This window comes from Belonocnema kinseyi, chromosome 4, assembly GCF_010883055.1.
Source record: "Belonocnema kinseyi isolate 2016_QV_RU_SX_M_011 chromosome 4, B_treatae_v1, whole genome shotgun sequence".
NCBI lineage: Eukaryota > Metazoa > Arthropoda > Insecta > Hymenoptera > Cynipidae > Belonocnema > Belonocnema kinseyi.
Genome location: NC_046660.1, coordinates 147582536 through 147598892, shown reverse-complemented (window position 1 = coordinate 147598892; position 16357 = coordinate 147582536). Strand labels below are relative to the sequence as shown.

Here is a 16357-nt window from a genome sequence, read left to right as displayed (position 1 = left end):
CAGCCACAACCACGTCTCACGACCGTGAGATAGGTGGTTACAGTCTGTAAAGGAATCAAAACGACGATCCAGCAAAAGCCTCGTGCACCCTAAGAACACGGAGCGACCTAAGGACAACCGCCTTCTGCATTTTTCCCGCAAGTGTTCTGGCATATTGTTGACACGCAGGGATGTTTTTCAGGCCATTAGCAAGTGAAAGCTTGGTACCTCCAAGAGCGCCGATGATAAGGACGATCAATCAAAGGCAATCAAAGGCCGAAAATTCGATAACGAACATGGTTCGCTTCTCGAAGACATGAAGAACCATGCCAGGTCTCGAGTGAGCAACAGAAACAATTGTCGAGAATATAAAGTTCCAGTATATGCGGCACTTACCATTCTCGACAATTGACTCAATTTCCCTAGGAGCATTTAGAGGAGCGATATTAAGGTTAATACCGTAAGAGTGACAGAGATGGTAATAAAGCACTCTTAGTGCCGCATTGTGCTTTTGCATGTAGGTCGTTCCCGCATGAATCGGACAACTAGATAATATGTAAGCTAAATGCTCGAGGTGTGCGTGGCACGCCCTGCAGCTATCATCGGGAATGTCTTGGCTCAAAATGTGGCGACGGTATGTTAAGGTGGAAATGACACCGTCTTGGCATGCCAAAATGAAACTCTCTGTACCAGACTTCAATCCGGGCGATTTAAGGAAAGCAAACGTTAGCTCACACGACAGTGACTGATCCTCCACATTTCTGTGGAAGATACCGTACATCCTGTTATCGAGGAGCTGTTCACGAAAGTTTTTCTCTTGTGCTTTCTTAATCCGGGCTTTCAGGAGTGATTCATCGAGATAGATAAGATTTGATGAATTTTGCTCACCCCTAATACTGAAGTTAAGTCCACGTGTTTCAGCAGCCTTCGCCGCTGCTTTGTGCAGAAAAGCTCCTTTGCCCACTTCTTCTTGATTCCTGACCATTGTAAGAAGAGGGTCTCTTCCATTTGCGACTCTATGTGTTGTACCCAGAATAATCCTGTTGTGAAGACATTCAAGACTCAATATTCCGCGACCACCTTGACGGTGTGCGATTTACAGTTGCGGGACAGAAGACTTAAGATGCATGCTTTTATTCATGTGCATCACCTTTCGTGCCCCGATATCAAGGGATCTGAGCTCGCCCACGGAACTACTCCAAATAAATAGAATACTACCGAGACGGCAAGCATGTTCGTTGCAGATACATTGCTCCTTGCAGACATTTCGGAAGACCAAATCTGCTGGATGAGACGTTTGTATCTGCTTCGGAGGGTATGCTTTATGGATAATGCATCCTGAATGCGGCTCTGTAACAAACCCAAAAATGCATAAGTCTCTCCAGCGCTAAGGTGTCGTATAGCGCTTCTATCGACGAGCTTAGAGTCTTCAGGGATGCTATTAAGTTTTTCTCGCTTCAAATAAACCTTAGCGCGTTTGTCCACCCCAAATTATTGTGATATTTCCTAATTGTATCGTTCGACTATTCCTAGGGCTAGATGTAGTTGCTCTTTGTTTTTAGTATAGATCATAAGATTAACCATGTAAAATACTTGAGTGACTTTGTATTTTCGATCTGCAGGTTTGCCGCAAAAGTACCCCTGGAATGGCGAAGTGCTAGAGAGATAGTCGCTATAATTTGAGGCAAAAGAGAGAGAGTACTGTGCGCCCTTTCATTAACCAATCTGGAATTGGCTCTTCCGAATACTTTGACCTCCTCTGATTGTTCGCGCGCAAACTTTCGAACCTTGGTGATAAAATTCCTGCCCGATGTTACGTAGTCAATCACACACTGATTGCGGAACGCGTACTGTCTCGCCCAGCCTATCTTTATGGCGAGTTGATGCATTCGTCTTTTGGTCTTATGATCAACCGTTGGTTTTGTTTTACTGATCGCATCGGCCAAAGCTCTAGCTACATTATACACACAATTGATAGTCCAGAGGTCGGATACTTCGAAAAAATGTACACAGAGCTCGTTAACCATATCAGCCAGATCTTTAAGCTTGAGAGAAATATGGCTGTTGATGTTTATCCGGGTCATAAAGCATCGCTCTTCCTTTATCGGATACCTGCCCGTGCTTGGTCTTCGTGTCATATCTTTTTTTTTATTACCGGCTTGTTCTGCCTGTGGTATGGTAGGCGCTACGTTTACAATGCCCCTTTTTTGGTGTAGTTCCGCATGCTGTCGCCGACGTTGATGCGGAAAGTGCGATAGCTCTGGGTGTTTCTCACACCACGGAGCATGTGCTCGTGCCATGTAACCCCGTTCAGGGGCCCCACTCGCATCGAAACACTCTAGCAAGTCGCGATTGTGTCGCTCCGTCTACCTAACGGTCCCGAGATTCTGACGATCCATCGTATTGACTCTATCTCCATTAGTTCCCCCAGCTCTAGAGTGGTCGGCATTGTTGGCCGACTTATTGTCGGGAGCCCTGCGCGTTCTATTGCTTTGAGCCACACTTACTACAACTATTTTTGGTGTTATCATTGTTGTTCCCACGAGAATTTAGGGAAAGCGGTTCATCCATCCTTGCAGAGCCACGCATTCAAGGATAAGGCTGCGTACCCATGGTACAGAGACTCTCTCTATGCGTAACCCGAGGACATATATATGCAGTAAGGACGTTTACTGTGTAGTCATAGGGAATATAATAATATAAATTCTATCATACAATGCAACCCACCTTGCATTTGTGTAATGCAAAAAAGTACTATGTAGGCGATTTTAATTCAGTTTCCAAATGTCCCGCGCTCGAGATATTGCGCTGATTGGTCAAAGGCTTCGAGACTCAGAAGACGTGCGCAAAATATAGGTATAACCTAATTCTGAAAAAGATTATGTTCCCCAGGATTCACCGCGCATTTCAAATAAATAATTAGTTACAAATTTAAAAGAAAATGTAAAACAACATTAATTTTGTTCACAAAGACATTTGGGACGTACATTAAGTACTTTCTTAAAAATTAGAGTTGATTTTCACTAATGTAACGGTAGGTGAGTGATATTTGACGTTTGAAAAGTGTTAAAATCGTTTTGTACTTCGAACTCAATTAATTAAATAAAGTGAATATCTGCAGGTTGTACGTAATTAATTGGTGATAAAATCTGTTATTTTACTAATTGAAATAAATATGGGAATCAAATGCTTTTAACTAACTGCAACGAAAATTGTAATCCGTATGATTATAAAAATTGCAACGATGAATCTGAGATTCAAATGATGAGAGGCAGCCTCGTAGCCAGAAATTTTATTCGGGGGTTGGGGGGGGGCAAAACGTATTTATTTTTTAAATTTTTTCACATCTATAAGAAAATCTTAGAATTCACGGAATTTCGAGGGGGGGGGGGGCTACGGCTGGCCACGGCCCTCTTGCGAGGTAAGAAGAGGCGAATTATTCTTATAAGCTGGGTGTCCAGCGACCTTGACAATTTCATTTCCGCTACTATAGAATGTGAAAGTATACATCTTTTGTGATATTTGACTTCTACATTATAAAAATGATTAGCTGTTATCCTCAATATTAACTCAGCTTGATGGCCATATCACGGAATTTTCAAGAGTCTCACCAATCGGTTTTTAAGTATACTCTAATAAATCTCTAATAAAATCATTCAGTTCTAGTTGCGACGCTAATATTGGAACCTTCAATTTCATTTTATGCACGCCATATTCGTCATCTTTTTCATCATTTTCATCGGAATCATCACAACTATTTTCTGTTCAATCACTGGTTTCACTACCGTCTCCATGATGATGACTTTCAACTTCCATTCTATCATTTTCTAAAGCGCTTAAATCAGTCTAGCGTGCATTTTTATTGATTTCAATTGCTCTTGTGACTATTCACACATTAATGTACGAAATATTATTTTTGTTTTTGGCTTTGAACCCTTTGACGGAATTCATGCAAGAGTAGCAGTCCTTCGCAATAACGTATTTTTTCCATGTGGTTGGTGCAGAGTACTTGCAGTACTTTTCGTTGTTTGAATTTTTTAGACGATACAACGTGAGTCTGCAGGAATTGCAAATGACGTGAGGAACCCATTTTGTTTCTTGGAGCAGCAATTTACAGTCAAAACACGTTTCGTAAAGTCTCTTCACTTCCTCGTCGATTGATTTTCTTAAACTGCTCACTTTACATTTACTGCAAATGTAACAGAATGAATCTCAGTTATTCTTGCAGGCATGCGATTGAGAAATGCTCGCGGTTTTTTTCCTTGTAGCATGAGACTACACCAACCAAGTGATCCATTGATGAAGAGCTACGGTTGCATGATGGCGACGTCGGAGAGCCCGCTTTCCCACCCTGACCAGACTCCGATACTGGGGTTTTTCCCAGCATCTTAATACACTTTTTACCTGTGTCTGCCATGACGGGATGAACGCCGTTTACCCAGGGACCCAGCCAATGTGGATCCGTTGCCCACCGTCACCACGTGGAGGTGCCCTGGTTACACATACAGGCGAATAATGCTAGCAACAAGCGGTTACGAAACTCCAGACATTTACTGCTATTAATCTCAAAATATGAAAGTACGCAAGAACAGGGTTGCCAGCGTAATCAGTTAGGTTAGGTCAAGTTTTGTTAGGTTAGGACAGGTTAAACCTCTATGTAGATTAAGCCGAAGCTGAATGAAACGGTACCGCAGACACAACGGGACAACAGAATCAGTTTAATTGTGTGTCTTGAGGTTAGGTTAGGTTAGGCTAGGTTAGATTTATTTCTAGATTAGGCTCGAGTTGACCCATTCGATGTAGCACACATTAGCTACTGGGAAAATATGCTTCCAGATCTTTACGTGTAGTTCAATAAATTTCTGTTAATTCAGGTTAGGTGAGATCAGGTTTTGTTGGGTAAAGTTATGTTAAATAAGTTTATATCAGGCATAGGTTGATCCTTCACAGTTATCGACATGTTTTTGAAGTGAAAATTTACACTTTTTTGTTGTGTCTGTGTTATTCAGGTAATCGTAAGCCACAAGGTAAAAAATTTTTCTCTAGATATAAAAAACTCATATGGAAGTATAAGGTTTTTAGAAGATTATTCTTTTTGAAGAAATTTCTTCGTGAATTATGAATTAAATGTTTTTATAATAAATTTCACTATTCATAACCCTTGCATAATAACAAAAGATTCATATCAGATTGAAGTTTCAAGTTTTTATAGCTCGAGACCTTATGCAACTACCCTGTAAAAAGCCTTGCATTAAAAGTTATTACAAATTTTGATTCTTTAAGAATGCCATTTCTGTCCTTCGTTTTTTAATCCTCATTAGGTGGCGTACTACAAAAATATAAAATCAAGATAAAAAATTATTTTTCACTAGAACCGTTGTGTTGAAGTTAATCGTTACATCGTAAAATGACCCGTGCTATGCTTTGAAAAGATTCTCAATTATTATTATTTGAAAAACAGTAAATTTAATTTAATTAGAATTTATAAATAATTTAAGAGATAACGCCAACTGCTGTTGCGAGTCAAAACGGGAGGATATAACAGGAGCCAGAATTATTCAATATTTCTCACGTTACCACTGGATGCATGAAATTTTTCAATACTTTTAAATGTAAGCCTTCTTACCGGTTACATAGATGATATGTCTGTGGAAATTACTTTTTCCGTCCGGATTGAAATGTTTTTAGATTTGCGCTGTCTTGAGATCTTAAAATACTTTTCGGAAACCAAATAAAGTATACTTGTAACTTACATAGTATACTGAAGTATAAGTGGTTAATTTCAACTTAACTATAGTTTGCAATATTTGAGAATGTTTCAAGTTTCAATAATAAAAACTTGATAATGGAAAACACAATCATTTTTCAAGCAAAATAATATAAATAGCTTCCATTTTTGGTCAACCTTCATGTGTGGAAAATTTCTTGAGACTGGCTCCACAATAGTAGATAACCCGAGCCATAGGGCGGTCTGTAATTGGTCGAGAGGCGTGGCCTAAAGGGGAGGAGTGGGGGTAAGACAGGGGAGTGACCTCTCCTGATTAGTCGAGGGGCGTGGCCTATAACAAAGGGCAGGGATGTGGTCTCTCCTGGTTGGTCGAGGGGCGTGGCCTAATTACCAAATGGCGGCTATAATAATTACAAAATGGCGGCCATCCTAATTACAATATGGAGGCCATAATAATTATTAGAGTGGACGATTGCGAGTTGGAAAAGGGGAGGGTTTGAAGATTTTTCCATTGAAAGGATTATTCTTAGTTGGAAAAGCGGACGCGCTTCATATGATCTTAATAAACGAATGTTTCTCAGCTGAAAAGGGGAGGGGAACCCACCCCTTCACTTTGCGATTCAGTGAATTTTTATAAATGGATATATTGCGCTTCAAAAAGGAGAGGGGGCCCCACCCCCTCCCTGTTAGCCTGAGAGTAGAGGATGTATATGATCGAGCTGAAAAATGCGAGAAATATTTACAACGAAAATTAATTTTCCTAATCTTACTTTATATTTAGGTTGGAACAGAGTGTGTTGGAGTAAAAAAAACAAAGCTACAAATACTTAAAAGTATGTATAATATTTAATTACTAATCAAAACATAAAATTGTCCTAAATTATTCTAAGTGACAGGTAGTAAATATAAACATTGTTTTTAGATACAATTTCACATCTTTGTGCATTTATTTAGTATTTTTCCAATGAAATACATTTATTCAAGTACGCGTAGAAAATACAAGTTCAACTTCGCCTACAATGTATGAAATTAAGATGGTAGTCAGTTCTAGAAAAACGATTTCAAAATATAATTCGACGAATTGTTTCTCAAGTTTTGTTTGTACCTGACTTCTAAAGTATGTAGAGTTAAACTTAATTATTTCACGAATTAATTCCTCATTTGGTGAATTAATATTCTCTGCGCTTAAATAGTTTACAATTGTTTCAATTAAAAAATCTTTACTTGTTTCTACGTGTTTTAATACTCGTTGAATCCTTCTGAACCTTTCATCGACACATACAATAACATTTTTCTGTCCTTCGAAACTAGACTTTTGAAGAACTATTTCGGGAGTATATACCTGCTTCTTTTTTGCCTCAACCTCTTCCTGCTGCGTGTCATTGTCCGTCTCGTTGCAGAGTCGAAGGTGATAATGTTGCCTGGACTGTTCATAATTTTATTGATCGGTTGAAATGTCCCATGTGGTTTAACCTCTAGTCCAATTAGAATCGTCTTGAAAAATGAAGGATTAAGTCCGTAAATAGTAGGCAGAATCATTTATTGCGTGGTTCTCTTCGTGAACCTTTCAGACACAATAACCAAGCGTTTAAGAGCAGCTTTAGCAAGTACTTGTTTAAGTAGTGATGACTTGGGTTGATCTCATTTATTTTTCGTATATCAGGAACAGTTTATTTCGTCTGAGTGTCAAACCAGACGTTGATAGTTTGAGTTTGTGGGAATTTTAAAAATCAAAGACCAGCGAGGATTATATTTCTACTGAATAACTGTGAACTTGCGACATACTGACTCGTTTAGATACAACAATTGAACTGATTCAACTCCGTAAAATGCGTCAATATATGTACGTATTATATATAAGGAGTGGGGGAGTCCTTTGTTAGGTGGGGAAAGAGCCATATGTTGTGAGCGTGGAAATAACCGTTATGCCACACACGTGAATAAAATCGGTTTCTAGATAACAGCCAAACAAAGGATAGAAGTATGCTTTTCTTAGAAATGACACAAAAGAACACGTGTTTCATATAAATCATACAAAATAATGCGTATATCTTGAAAATTACACAAAGAACACATATTTTCTATTAGTCACACAAACCGGTTAAGTGCGGGGGGGGGGGGTATTTTGTATAAACCAGTTTTTCAGGTGTGAATAAATGAGTGCTGTGAAAACAACCTACTATTATCTGCAGATTTATGTATGGTATTGATATACTGGTCTAAGTGTTTCCCTCTGTAAAGAACAAACCATTGCATAAGTTATGGGTGTTTTATATGAAATAAATGTGAAGTACAAGATTCAAAGTAATAAAAACACAAAAATTAATTTTAAAAAATAAAAATTTCGAGGTAAGAAGTTATCACAAAGGCTAATTCATTTCATCTGTCATCAAATGTTATCTAGTTTCTGTGAAACGTATGTACGTGCGTACGCAAAATTCGCAAGTGAAACTAATTATCAAAAAAATGCCATTAGTTGTCCATATACTGTCCGTGGTATATCGATACATTTTCTCCAAAAAAAAAATAATTTTTAACGTAATTTCACGAGTTACTTATTTTATTTCTGTATTTAGTTAAAGAATATTATGCTTATCAAAGATTTTACAATCGTTTCCGGTAATAGATGCTAAACAATCTAGTTCTATTGTTCGAAGATTTTTGTTACAAGCGATATCAAAATTATTTTGTTCATGGGTATGATGATGTAACCGTTAACAATTGGTATAAAGGTTTCTGTGTGTAATGAGTGCGGTGATTGGTTGCATTTATTTTCGGTATATCTTTTATATAAGCTAGATTCGCAAGTTTGAGTGTCTATCAGCCTAATGTTAGGCTGATTTCTTTTACAAATTTTGTAGTTATCGATTTGTTTACAAGTCTGTATAGCGGTTATGTCAGTTGGTACGTACGAGTCTCTATATTTTATTGCATGATCATAGTTTGTGATTATGGACATGTGGATATTATGGATTTTTTAGGGGATAGGGATAATATCATGTAATGATCCTTCATCTTTTTCAAGGACTGGGATTTTTACAATTTACGTAAATAATACTTTTATAATTGGGATGTTTATTTCATTAATATCTAGAAGGTGTTGGTAATTTTCTTCGCTGTTGTCAAAATGGTAACGGGTGCGATGAGAGTACTCGAATTCTTGAATTGTTTTCTTGAGTATAGCGGGCTTGAGTATTTGTGTGTGTGGAAATCCGTGTTTCCCGTCGGTTATAGCATTGACAGCTGTATCCATATCCTCAGCGGTTTCGTCAATCATGATTGCTGCTATTACTAATTTTGAGTTAATGTAACTGTCTTTTGCAACTTTGTTTATTCCTATACTAACATTTCTTGCAAATTCTCGTTCCTCGTTTTCCTGGGCCTGAATTATTTTGTAGTTCGTTAAGGTAATATCTAATATCATTTTAATAATTTTTGTATGATTTGTTAGGATTTTGGCTAGTTGTCCATTGTCGTTATAAATTTTATCAAATTCATTGTTGATTTCGGTGAAGTCTGAATTAGATAGTGTTCCAAATAAAATCTTGGAAATATGTCCGACGAAGTTAGCTAATACTCGTTTATAACGGTGTTTTCCTAAATGTTTCTTCAAGATAGCTTCTTTCGTCGGTAGTCGTGTAAATCTTTCTTCCAGTAATTTAATTTCGTTTTGCGGTGTACATGTTCTACTGCATGCTAGTTTTATCAGACTGATGGTTTTGCTAATTGTATTGACCCGGTCTTCGGTGGACGTCATGTTGATTCCGATTATTAATTCCCATGTTTTATGATACAGATGTACTTTTGAGACTTCTTCGATGTAAATATTTCCTTGGAGGGGTGTCAACGTGAAGTTTGCACTAGCTGTCGTTGTCAGAATCAGCAGTGGTATCAGTGTTTTCATCTATAACATATGGCATGGTGTTATCTATGTGACTTTTAATGTTTTTATCTCTTATTTTAATTTGTAAATTATTATTTTCTAATTGTTTCGTTATTTCAAAGGTCCCTTCCAGCTAGGGTCGAGCTTGTTTCTTTTATTGTTGTTCAATATTTTAGCATGTTGTCCCATTTTGTATATAGGGTGTTTTCTGATTATCTTGTCATCCAGACGCTTCTTTGTTTTTTCCATTTCAATTTCTATTCGTTATCTAGCTTTTTCTCTATTTTCGCAATGTTTTTTCTTCCATTTTTCATGACTTCTTGTAAAGTTCGGTTAGGGGAGTTAGGAATCGTTGATGGAATGTTGAGGTCTCGTCCCAAAAGTGATTTTGTAAAGTGAAAATCCTGTTCTTTCGTTGTGTTAATTACGAAATTAATGTACTTAATGTTTTAATCCCATTCTTTTGAGTTCTCTGAAAATGTTGTTTTTATCAGATTCGTTACGGTTGAATGCATTCGTTCAATGTTCCCATTTGATTGGGTGTGAAAAGCTGTTATTTTTGTATGTTTTAATTGGAGGACTTCTTTAAATTGTTGGATAAGTTCTGATATAAAATTTTGAGCTTGATCTGTCAAAATGGTTTTTGGGGCTTCAAAAACATATATATAATGTTCTATCAAGTTTTCTACGATAGAATGTGAAGTTTCGTCTTTTAAGGGTATTAAGATAGTGTACCTGGTTAATCCGTCTTGAAGACTTAGTATATACTTATTTCCTTTTGTTGTTTCTGGTAAAGGTCCATAAATGTCCGAAAAGATTTTATCGTTAGATTTAAGTATACTTTCCGCTTGAATTTTAACTCTTGTTGTTTTTTCTAGCTGGCAGATTGGGCATTTATTCACGTAGTTTATTATTTCTTTATCCATCCCGTACCTATATCCAATTTTCTTGGCTCTTTTTAGCGTTTTCTTTTTACGTAGATGGTTTTTATGGGATTCTTTAAGATTTTCCTTTCTTCTTTTGTCAATTCTCGGATATCATTGAAGCAAAGATGTAAGTTTTGTTCTATATAGATGGTAGACAGAAATTCTATTAGTTCTTGAATGCATTCTTTCTCAATAGGGGTTATGAGGGGGTCTCCTATATGTATGCAAATTATCGTAAATTTCTTTTCTATTGATGATTCTATCACTGTTTCGAATTGTTTGAGCCAGTTTTCTTCGTTAAATATCTGTAGTTCTTCTTCAATAATTTCTTTCCAAAGTTTCCCTATTGCGTTAGGTTTCACTTTAATTTTTCCTGAGGATGTTGGATTCAGTCTCCATTTAATGAATTGTTCGTATAGGGATGATTTTACGGGTGAAATTTCAGAGTCTTCTGAAGGTTCTCTCATCCTTCTCATGGTTAGTTTAATTTTTTGTTATTGTGGTAATGATTTGTCTTCAGTTACGACTGGGGTGTTGAATATCTCTATGTCTGGAAGCTTTGCTTCTAGTTCTTGGGCTAGTATTCCTGTTTCGTCTTTGCATTGTTTTAGTGAATCTTGCTGTAGAGGGAATAATCGAGAAAGGCAGTCTGCTACTTTATTTTTTTCCCCTTCACGTATTTGATTTCGTATTTGTACTCTTCCATCTTGAGTCTCTATTGTAACAATCAAGAACCAGGATCATTCACATTGTGAAGCCATAGCAAAGATTTATGGTCTCTTTGTATTTTAAAGGGTTTGAAATATTCGCATTTAGTCGGTTCTAAGAGTAAGCCTAATTCCTTTACTCTCTGCAGTACTAATTGCAAGTTTTTATTATGTTTTTGTAATGTGCTGCCAAAGATCACGATGTCATCGATGTATGCAAAACAGTTTTTACCTATTAACCCTCTGAATGCGTTATAAGTGTTTTTTGTCAAAATAATTTATGTAACATGCTTCGGTGAATTGCTGTGAGTTATTTCCCATGAGGAATTTTTTATTGAATTTGAATCAAGGTATATCGGGTATTATATGTTCCTTTATAATATTTTTTGCGGCTCCTGTGCCCAGTAACAGTTTGTATTCTCGTCTCAATCGTTTTCCTCTAATTGCGTATAATTCTCCGCATACAGCTGAGTTTCTTCTGAGTCCTTGTTATTGTTGTGTTATTTCCATTCTCCTTGAATAATTTCTTCCTGATATACTTCTTCCTGTAGTATTGTTTCTAAAATATTTTCCTCCTTTTGGATTTGATGGATCTGTGGTGGTCGCTTTTAGTATTGTCCGTTGGAAAAACCCTGAGGTTTGACTAAACATTGAGACGCAAAGTGTCCGATCTTGCCGCATTTGTGGCGAATCGTTCTACTTTTATCAACTTGTGGTGGGTTTTGTGTATTGGGCTTGTGCTGCATCTGAATCTATCGATGAAGTTTTGAACAGTTTCCGTCGGTCCCTGCTTGCAATATTCTAACCGATCTTTTAATGCTAGTATGGAACTCGTCTGTTGTAGATTTTGTCGTAAGGCATCGTGCAATTCTTCTTAAGAATTAATTGATATCAATCTTATGGCGTTTTTTGCCATACCTACAATTTTTTGGGATTTTATGGAGCGAGTAAAAATCCTGGTTGCGTGCCTTGTATTTTTGGCATTTGTATTTGCTAAATAAAGTCATCTACTACTATGTCGTTTTGACCGTTGAGAATGTCTATTGTTCCCAGGATTTCTTTTGTGGGGATCGGGTCTTCTAATTTTATTTGTTCTTCACGTATTCTTTTCAGGTTTTCTTTTAACAATTCCCTATTGCTTTCAAGCCTGTCTTAACTTGTTGCTTCTGCTTCTTCGTCTTCTGCGATGAGATCTTCTCTATCTGTTTCTATTTCACCTGGTAACCCCATTTCCTTAGCTAGCCTCACTATATCTTGTTGTCTGTTTTCATTTTTTTTTTATCAAAATTGCTTTGTTGCTTGTGTTGATGTCTAGTGCTCCTGTTAGGGCTTGTAACTGTGTGAGGCTTAGGTTCATAGGATCAGAAGGTCCGGGAACAGAGTCTGTATTGGGTTTCGACATTTTGATAGAGTCAAATGAACTGTCACTGTTTGAGTCCGTTTTGTATTTTTCTGGATTTCTATAATTCCTAAACTGTATTCTATCCAGTATAATCGCTTTAAAACTTGTAGGTTTCTTTTCAATTTTTAATACAGTGCAATGCAAGAGAGCGTGCTACAACAATTTCCTGATTGCAAAGTAAATTTTTATTTTATAAAGGAGAGGTAGGGCTTGCGAGCACGCGAAGTACAGGTTTGGCCATATTCGACAAAAAGATTTGGCAACACTGTAAATTTTGACAGAGATGACAGATCGAGTAATGACGTAGCGCGTTTGAAGCATCAGTCTAAGGAGATTTCTGCCATGGAGCAGTACACTCCACACGAACGTTCTCAGATTGTTGAAATTTACATTCAACAAAACAGGTCAATTGTGAAAACTCAACGTGCATGGAGAAAAATAAATAAAGTGAAAACTGCGCCTTTTGCGACTACATTGTATCGTTTGTATAAAAGATTTTCATCAGGTGAGGCACTTACTAATCCCAAGCGTCCAAATAAAAAGCGACCAAGGCGACCGAATGAAAATATCGCACTCGTACGGGTCAGAGTTCTGAACACTCCATGCATGTTGAGTTTTCACAATCGACTTATTTTGATGAATGTAAATTTCAATAATCTGAGAGCGCTCGCATGGAGTGTACTGCTCCATGGCAAAAATCTCCTTAGACTGATGCTTCAAACGCGCTACGTCATTACTCGATCTGTCATCTCTGTCAAAAGTTACAGTGTTGCCAAATCTTTTCATAGAATATGGCCAACCCTGTATGCCTGTCCCTAATCTTGAAACTCTGCCTCGCCGAATGTTAAAGTATTCAATTTCTGTTTCGCGTTCGTCTTCTTCCGCAGATAGCAAGGAGGACTAACACTCTTCAAGATTAGCTTTTACGATTTGTATCTACTTATTTGCTAAGTCAAAAACTTACAGTGATTCGCTTTTACAATAATCTGGTCTAGGTCCGTGAATCTGCGATGTCCACTATCTGAAGTGTTAGTCGGCCTGCTGACTTATAGTATCTGCTGGCGTTTTACTTGCTTTTAATTCTTCTTTCTTCTCTGAGTTTCTTGAAGCATTTACTTTACGTAAAATAGAGCCTACTTAGTTCAGCTGCTAGTTATAGTAATTGCTCAGTACTTCTTGGTGCAAGAGTCCGTGGATCTCTTGGAGTCTGATCTTCTTTTGGTTTCATAGAATCAGAGGTTCCCCTTCAAAGATTGCTCCTTTTCATCAAATAATCCGTACAGTTATTCTTATGATCATTTGAGACAATCCTGGCACAATGTGTAACACAGAGGCCATGAAAAATTTCCCTACAAGGAACAAGCGACTAGACTAACCATATGGATTTTGAGCCGCTTAATCTAAATATGACCTCAGAATTTTTGCTACACGTCTCATTTTCTCCCTACATGCAAAAAGTAGGGAAAAGTTTAGGGATTTCTGCTCATACAGACCATACAAAAAATTTGTCTGCACGAGACAAGTGACTAGGCTACCCTTATAGATTTTGAGCTGCTGAATCCAAATCTGGCTTCAGAATTTATCTTACGCGGCTTAGTTTCCCTCTAGATAAAGAAAATAAGAGAACCCCTAAGGACAACTTGCACGTTATTTTGATAATAGCAGTATACGCGAAAATCGGCACATCGATATTATATTCTTGGGTGCAACTATTTGTAGAGACTTAATTAGTACACAGAAATTCTTCAGTGTGCCTTCTATTTCCCCTAGCTTGGGTAATTCTAGGGAAATTCAAGGGCTTTCTCAATATAGATTCACGCAGAAAAAAATAACAAAAACATAATATCCTCTACAGTTTTTCATGCGAAATCAGTCGCTTGTCCCGTGCAGACAACTTTTTTTGGTGGGCCTGTGTGACCAGAAAATCTCTAGGCTTTTCCCTACATTTTGCATCTAGAGATAAATTGGAACAAATCCGAAAAAGGTGGGGTTCATATTTAGATTTAGCATGCAAACCTGCAAAGTATATGGCATTTTTGTTATTTTTTCCGTACAAATCTATATAATATAAGAAAGACCTTCTATTTCCCTACAAATACCCAAACTAGGGAAAGCGAAACGCAAATGGTAAAAGCTTGAAAATTTTGGTGGTCAGATTTATATTGAGGGTGTAAAACTGCAGAGGAAATAGAATTATTCTTATTTTTTGCTTCATAAGTCGGCAGGAACTTCACAAGACATTCAATTTCTGTAGATTAATCCTAGCTAGGGGAAACACTAAGCATACTAGGGAATTTTTGTGTATTAATTCGATCTTAAGGAGTCACAACACAAATTCTGCGGCCATATTCGGATTCAACGGCTCAAAATTCATAAGGGTAGACTAGTCACTTGTCTCGTGCACGCAATTTTTTATTTGTGGGCCTGTGTTATTAAATTCTATAGATCTTGACTCTTCAAAATTTTTTCTCTATTTTTTTATTAAAAAATTGTCCACTCAAAGTATGGAAAAACTAAAATTTCGTACATATTAATTTTTTACGTTTTAATAACTGATAAGGAAAACTTTATATTGTCTTAAATGAATGTTTAGGGACAAAATATTAGATTTTGAGATTTGTCAAATTATAATTTCCTTCAGTGGCCAGAACGACTTCAGGTATTTCTTAAAATAATAAACATTGAATAATATTTGATGAAAAATAACAATTTAAATTTTTGTAAACAAATTAGATAAACAGATTTAAAATATTGGTCCTCTCGCATAGATTTTTTTTGCACTGGAAATGTGTTAAGCTATTGGACGAATGACTGGTAGTCACAAAAATATTATAAAAGTAAAAATAACCACTGTTATTAACAATCATTGTGACAAAATATTTAAACTTAAGGTTTTATCAAATTTAAATTTTCTTTGATAGCCAAGTCGATGGGATGTTGTCAAAAGATTTTGTATTGAGTGAATCTTAACTTGCAGTGTCACGATTCATTTTCAATCTATTAAGATTGAAAACCCGACTTATTACAAGCGAAATCGTCAAAACTTGGAAATTGTTTATGCAAATTATTTATGAATATGTGAGTTTTTATATTCTACTAAATATTATCAAAGATACATTTGGTTAGGAATATCCGTAGCCATTGTAGCAATTAAAGAAAATAAAAATTTTGATAAAGCCATACATTTGAATATTTGATCAAATATTACTAAATATTTATTATTTTCAGGAAAACCTGAAGTCGGTCTGGTGATTGAAGGAAAGTATAACTTGAAAAATCTAAAATTTTAATATTTTGCCACAAGAATTGCTTATAGCAATAGTTATTATAAGCTTTTAAATTATTTTTGTTATTAATTGTCATTCCTAAATTAATGTAAAGCACTTTTAGCAAAACAGAAATATTGCCGATAATATGATTATTTGTCATTTTGTTTAGCGAATTTGTTTATAACAAATAAAGGGAATAATAAAGAAATTATTTGTATTTTATAAGTCCCTAAACATTCATTTAAGACCATATAAAGTTTTCCTAATCAGTTATGAAAGCGTAATAAATCGTTATGGACTTCCGTTTCCGGTATGAAAGTGTAAAGGTATGTAAGCGATAGAGGCAGGGAAGATAGAAGGTGGGAAAATTTGAATTTTATTAATGGCTAGTGGAGCGAGCATCTCCTCGGAAGTAATAGAATTAGAGCAGGAAGTCTTCAGTACACCGAAAGAGATAAAGGAA

General features: G+C 36.5%; 1 protein-coding gene across 2 annotated transcripts in view; it reads left to right on the top strand.

Annotated features, from left to right (window-relative positions):
• The window catches only part of LOC117172093 (DE-cadherin-like), a 470947-nt gene that overhangs the window by 276868 nt on the left and 177722 nt on the right, over positions 1-16357 (top strand). Inside the window, exon 16 of one of the 2 annotated variants that reach the window (XR_004466959.1) lies at positions 6489-6801. The exons of the other annotated variant lie outside the window; for it this stretch is intronic. The gene's annotated coding sequence lies outside the window, so the exon portion shown is untranslated. Of the gene's footprint in view, positions 1-6488; positions 6802-16357 lie in introns of those variants that run through there. 2 annotated transcript variants of the gene reach the window in all.